Raw genomic sequence first — 7,279 nt, 5'->3', positions numbered from 1 at the left:
ATGCCTGTGCTTGAAGCTTTTTATAGTGAGGAAAGACTTTGCACTGAGACAATCCCACTCTCTAAACAACTGCCACATTAAACAAAAAAGAAGAGCAAGTCAACATCATTGGAAGCAGCAGTCGCCGCAGGTTTTATATCAGGGTTTTCTTTCTCCTAGAGAGGTTGCCTTCACCACGGCTTACTGGAGCCCTCTCCACCCACCATGCCATTTGATCCATGACTTGGAGTTAGGTTGCTAGGCACTAGAGCATACTCCACATACCAGTGGGTCATCTATGCCACAGTTGACAGGGCCTAAGCTCCTCTGGAGGTTTCTGTCAGGGTTGCCTCACCCTTAGCCTTTGGTTAAAAGAACCTTGGCCCACAAGGCAGTGGAGGTCCAGTTACACGGCACAGGACACTCGCCGTTCATCAGAGCCCCGCCTGCATGGCAGTGGTCACGACATGCACGTGAGGTTGATTTGACTGGGAGAAGCACAGTATGATAGTAAGACATCTGTGTGCTTCTAACACACGTCCACACCAGACCTTGACCACCAACATGCATACATACATGCATTTAAAAAGACAGGTTAATTTTTATAATTTTCATTTTATTTTTTCAATTTTCAAGCAAGGCACAGTGCCACTTTGCAGTAGGGGGTTACTATCGGGGACCTAAATTGCAGGGACATTATGAAGGAAGATGAGTTGCCACTTTGGTGTAGGGGGCTACTATCAGGGTCAACAGCTACTGGGGTACTATGTAGGGAGTTGGGCAACAAGATGTCGGTTCACGGTGCACTTGAACTTCTGCATGTCAGTACAGTTGGGGAAGCAGGGACCTGGAATGGAATTCCAAAGTCTAGCGGTTCTGGGGAAGAAACTACTGGAGTAGAAAGATCTTTTTCATCTAGGGATCTCTACTGTGTGGGGATGGGATTTATCTGCCTGACGGGTTTGTCGAGGGTGTTTACGTCGTGGGGGCACAAGTGCTTGCAGTTCGTCAGAACACTCACCATTAGTAGAACTTGTAGAACAGGCAGAGGGATGCAACATTTCGTCGATGGGACAGAGGATGAAGTTTAGATGACAGTTCAGGACCTATCAGATTGGCTCTTTTGAACATTTTCTAGGAGCGAGAGACTAGTAGCAGATGCACCAGCCCAAATATGACAACAATACTCCATACATGGGCGAATGGTGGCCTTATAGAGGTGCAGGATACTTTTGGTTGTTCATAGTTTTCTAGCATGGTAGAGAGAGCCTACCTTCTTCGCATCAGTCCTGGCAATGCTTTCAATGTAATTTTTCCAGCTCATGTTTCCTGTGAGCATTAGGCCAAGCAGTCTGAAAGATGTACTCTCAGGTAAAGAGTCTTTGACCATTGCTATTGGTGGTAAAGGAGGTTTCTTGTAATTATTGAAGGAAACAAGTTTAGTCTTAGCAGCATTGAATGTGACCATCCATTTTTGTCCCCATTCCACTACAGATCTGAGGTCATTCTCTAGTGTTTCTGCCATTTCTTTAGATATGTGTTCATTTGTTTTCCTGTCGTGCCTGTTATAGAGCATGGTGTCGTCAGCATATATACCCATCTCAGAGGCAGTTTTGTCGGGGAGGTCATTTATGAATATTAGGAATAATAGAGGTCCAAGGATAGACCCTTGGGGAACTCCTGCATTTATATCATATTGTTTAGATGTACAACCATTGAGGACAACCTGGAGTTTTCTCTTATCTAAGAAGGATTTAATTATGTTATGTATTCTTCCAGTGATTTTTCCTGAGGAGACCCTCGTGCCATACCCTGTCAAAAGCCTTAGATATATCTAAAGCTACCACTCTACATTTCCCTGATTTTTCCAGTGAATGGTATATACGCTCTGAGATTACAGTTAGGATGTCTGCTGTGAAATGGGCTTGTCTAAATCCATATTGTTGGTCAGTCAGAAGTTTAGCATCTGTAAGGTGATGGACTAGAGCTTGATTAATTATGGTCTCAAATATTTTGGCGAAGAGTGGGGGGAGGCTAATGGGGCGATAATTTGATGGGTCAGTTCTTTCGCCAGAATTCTTGAAAACTGGCACCACAGAAGCAGTTTTCCAACAGCCCAGAAAGCAAGATTCATTAAGGCATTTGTTGTAGAGTTTGGAGAGAACTGGAACTACTTCGTCTGAGCATTTTTTTTATAGCACAGCCGGGATGAGATCGGGTCCACATGCTTTTGAAGTGTCAAGGTTTTTTATAATAGCATGCACCTGAGCAGGGGTGATTTTCAGATCGTCTGTCCGCAATTTTCAGATTTCAGATGTCTGTCCGCAAAGATGTCTGTCCGCAAAGGAAAAGCAGGGAGGGGGTATGAATGGTTCAGTATGGAATTTGAGACAAACCGATTGGCAAGCATGTTAGTCTTCTCAGTTGCTGAGGAGACAACCTCTTGATTGTTGGGTAGTGGGGGAATTGTTGATTGCCCATTATTTACTACACTGTTGTAGATTTTCCAGAAATCACGCGTTCCTAATTTCTGTGCTTCGATGCATTTTTGGGTGGTTTCAGTAAATTCTCTCTTAGATGTTGCTATTTTTTTCTTACAGTTACTTCTAGCTTCTATATACTTCAGTTTGTTTGAACTGGACTTATGTCGGTTAAATCTGCGGTATGCATGCTGCCTTTGAGCAATGGCAGTTGCGCAAGTATAAGTAAACCATTGGGGAGAGTGGGGGCTTGCTATAAAATTTCCACATGGGAACATGTGCTTCGATTGCAATTTTGAACCATTCAGTGGTCTCATTTGCGCACTGTTCAGCAGGAAGAGAAAAAATATTTCCCCATGGGGCATCTCTGATAAGATCTTTGATGGCTTCTGATATATCCTGCGGTGGGTGACCGTAATAAAAGGATATTCAAGAAAGGTATTCCACAAGGAAAATAAATGGATAAAGAGGTTCTGAAGTAATAAAGAAATAGAGAAGTTTATTGAGAATATTTACAGAGACAGCATGTCACATTTTTTAAGTGTTCCCGCCCAGGGAAGGCTCTCACAACCAGTGACCGGTGATAATGTTCTTTCGATAAAAAGTTCCGGCGGTGTATTTTTTTTTTTTAAATGCACTCACGGAGACCATGCATGCTTCACTTATTGACCGATTTGACATTTCAACATTGTGATTTGTAAAGGACCTAAAACCAAAGCCCGTTTATCATATGGAAACACGAATATGGCGACAGCCACATAATCTGGCAGAAGATCTAAACATTAATTCCACACGTATTTTTTTTTTTTACACAGTGATCACCACTTATCAAGGCCCGGAAGCCACTCAGGGATAAGGGTTATTGCAAGTACATTAAGTTAGTGAGGAGATTTGCTGAAGTGTTTACTTAAGGGGGCGGTTTATTAGGAATTTGTTAACATTGGACTTGAAGACATCCAAGTTGTAGTCCGGAGGGAAGCAGGCAGACGGAACAGAGTTCCACAGGCATGCAGTTCTAAGAAAGAAGCTTTGTTCATGGAATCCGCATTTTGATTTAGGCACAGATATAGAGTGGGGGAAATTTTTCACAGAGGATTCAGCTAGACGGGTGTTTTTCGTGAAAGATTGGTGAGGGGGGACCAGAGATTGGAGTTCAGACGAGCATCTGCCATGGAAATAACGATAAAACAAGGATAGGCTCGCAACGTCTCTTCTGTGGGAGAGAGGTTGCAGGGTAGAGAAAAGGGCATCCCCCACTAAGCCACGAAGTCTATTTTGTACTCTGTCAAGGCAGGATAGGCTGTTTTTAGCAGCTCCTGCCCAGATATGGCAACAGTATTCCATCGTTGGACGTACTTGGCTTTTATATAGATAGAGAATTGCATCAGTAGTGAGATATATAAAATGCTTTCGAGAAATATAAACATTATTATTCTGGCACTTGAATAATTTAATCCAGACATTAAAAAAAATGAAAATATCGGGAAAAACTTATATCGTATGTATCCGTTATGGAATGAAGTTCTCCGGAAAAAAATTTAACTTAATTTCATCAAGTAGTTTTTTTTTTTACAATGAAAAAACACTTTGTTATGATACCGAGCAAAAGGCAGTCATGTTTGTATTTTTAGGAAGAAAAGCTAGTATTAAAGATGGGGAGGGAGTGTCGGCGCTTTAAACTGAGTTATCTCCCTGTGGCATGTTCAATAAATTCAAAGATGGCTACCTTAAACGTGCTGTCATTAAACATGATTTTCTGCTATAAAAAAAAACTACTCAAGCAAATTAAGTGAAATTTTTTTTCGGAGATCTTCAGTCCATAACGGATACGTAAAATATAACCTTTTTTTCGATATTTTCATATTTTGATGTCTTGATTAAACTGTACAAGTACTATTATTCCAGATGTACACCGTTCATACACGTTTGCAGTTATCCTGCAGCAGTGGGAGTTGCCTCCCTTTGTCAGATCTAGGAAAGTTGCCAAGAATGGACTTACTGTGATGAAGTATTTTTGTTGTTTGGCAGAAAATAAATACCTGGGTCTATTGGCATATGCCCACATGCATATTAGCCCCCCCCCACTCCAAAAAAAATCGGTTGTTTCAAGCTTCACTGTTGCACACTTGGCTGTGGGGAAAATAGAGAAGGCTTACTGCAAAAATGTGCTCGTGTTTGTCTGTCATGCCGGCTGAGAAGTAAAAACGAAAAAATCCAAGATGGCGATTAATTACTGGTCTTTTAATGGCCATGGTCTCAACCAGTTCTCGAAAAATTGCATCTCACACGATTTTGAGATGTGCCCAAGCACCATAAAAGCAGGTTGCTGGGCGGAGTGGGTGAATATCGTCAGAATTTTCCAAACTTGTTTACATTCGACTTGAAGGCACTGATATTGTAGTCGGTCAAGAAGCAAGCCAGCAGAACAGTGTTCTATAGACGGGCAGTTCTAAGAAAGAAGTAGTCAAACCTGTGCAGAGTGAACATCGTTTTGCAACTCAGACTTTTCCGATTCATTGCCAGGGTGCGTTAAGTTGTGAAAATGCAGTCAAATTTTCTTTCAGCACGAAGGAGGTGGGAATGGTCTTGAATGTGTAAAAGATTTATTGCACAAGATGAGCTTGTTCAAAAATGGAATTGGTATTTTTTTCAGCGGAACAGTGGAAGTTCACATATACTTGGTCAATGACGTGTCACATGATGTACACCAAGTCTGTTGCCAAGGTCGCTGGAAAGATGGTGGGATCCTTCTACCGCTCCAGAAGATATCTCACTACTGATGCAATTCTCTATCTATATAAAAGCCAAGTACGTCCAAGGATGGAATACTGTTGCCACATCTGGGCAGGAGCTGATAAAAACAGCCTATGGTGTCTTGACAAAGTACAAAATAGACTTCGTGGCTTAGTGGGGGATGTCCTTTTCTTTACCCTGCAACCTCTCTCCCACAGAAGAGATGTTGCGAACCTATCTTTGCTTTATTGTTATTTTCATGGCAGGTGCTCGTCTGAACTCCAATCTCTGGTCCCCCCTTGCCAATCTTTCACGAAAAACACCCGTCTAGCTGGAATCACTGTCATTAATTTTCCCACTCTTTATCTGTGCCTAAATCAAAATGTGGATTCCATGAACAAAGCTTCTTTCTTAGAACTTCACGCCTGTGGAACTCTGTTCCGTCTGCCTGCTTCCCACCTGACTACAACCTGGATGTCTTAAAGTCCAACGTAAACAAATTCCTGATGAACCGCCCCCTTAAGTAAACACTTCATTAAATCTTCACACTAACTTGCAATAACCCTTATCCCTGAGTGGCTTCCGGGCCTTGATAAGTGATAAAAAAAAGACAATGTAATCATAGTTAAGTGGTTGATCAAGACCATTAAGATTGCAAAACCAAGAGAGAATATCTTTTTTTTTTTTATTACAATCCAAACAAGGCACATTGCCACTTTGATGTAGGGGTGATGTCTGTTCACATTACACTTGAACTTCTGCATGTCAGTACAGTTGGGGATCAGGAAACTGGAAGAGAATTCCAAAGTCCTGCGGTTCTGGGGAAGAAGCTATTAGAGTAGAAGGCCTTTTTATATCTAGGAATTTCAACTGTGAAGGGGTGGGACTTTGCTGCTTGTCGGGTTTGTCGGGGGTATTTTCGTCGAGGGGGTTCATCAGAGCATCCACCATTAAAATACTTGTAGAACAGGCAGAGGGATGCAACATCTCGTCGATGGGGCAGGGGCTGAAGCTTAGATGACAATTCAGGACCTATTAGGTTGGCTACTCTCTTTTGGACCCTGTTCAGGAACGAGAGACTAGTAGCAGATGCACCAGCCCAAATGTGACAACAGCACTCCATACATGGGCGAATGGTTGCTTTATCGAGGTACAGGATACTTTCAGGTGTAAGTAACTTTCTAGCACGGTATAGAGAGCCCACCTTCCTTGCAGCAGCCATGGCAATGATCTTGATGTATCTATTCTAACTCGTGTTTCCTGTGAACGTTAAGCCAAGGAGATTGAATGAAGTGCTTTCTGTTAAGGTATCTCTAGCCACAATTTTCGATTCACCAGGTAAATACTAGATATTTGCAGAAAATTGCATAACAAAATTCATTGTTCGTAATTCTCTTGTGGTATGTTTCCCTGAAATGATCAATGAGGTGAACGGAGGCTTTTGGTACATAGAAAATAGTGACTTTTCTTGTTTCCAACCTAAAACAAAAATGGGCACTTCTACACTATTAGGACGAAATTTCAGTAATACCGCATTCCACATGAAATCAATGGTATCTACGTATTCCTCGTATTTTCAAGATCCAAAAATTACGAAAATCGATAAGGTAGAAAATTATTTATTAAAGAAAATAAAAAATAGAATTTGATGAAAACGATCGTAAGACACAGGAGGGTTCAAAAGGGAGGTATTTTTCCGTTTTGATTCAGACAAGATGGCGGCAATTTTTCACCTGCAAACATGATTAAAGTTTTTGAAACTATTGTTTTTTAACTGAAAACTCCATTTATCGGCTACAAAATCTCGTCCTAATTCTGTAGAACCACCCAAAAATGTTTTACTGCTAAATCGTTATTTTCATGGGAAGTGCTCGACTGAGCTCCAATCTATGCCCCCCCGCCTAACTTTCACAAGAAACACTCGTCTAGCTGAAAACACTATCAATAATTCTCCCCCACTCTTTATCTGTGCCTAAACCTAAACGTAGATTCCATGAGCAAAGCTTCTTTCTTAGAACTACACGCCTGTGGAATTGTCTTCCGTTTTTCTGCTTTCCAGCTGACTACAATATGGTTGTCTTCAAGTC

The sequence above is a fragment of the Euprymna scolopes genome, chromosome 46 (genome assembly GCF_053919585.1).
Source record: "Euprymna scolopes isolate OS-2025 chromosome 46, ASM5391958v1, whole genome shotgun sequence".
Taxonomy (NCBI): domain Eukaryota; kingdom Metazoa; phylum Mollusca; class Cephalopoda; order Sepiida; family Sepiolidae; genus Euprymna; species Euprymna scolopes.
Note: the sequence above shows the minus strand (reverse complement) of the source record.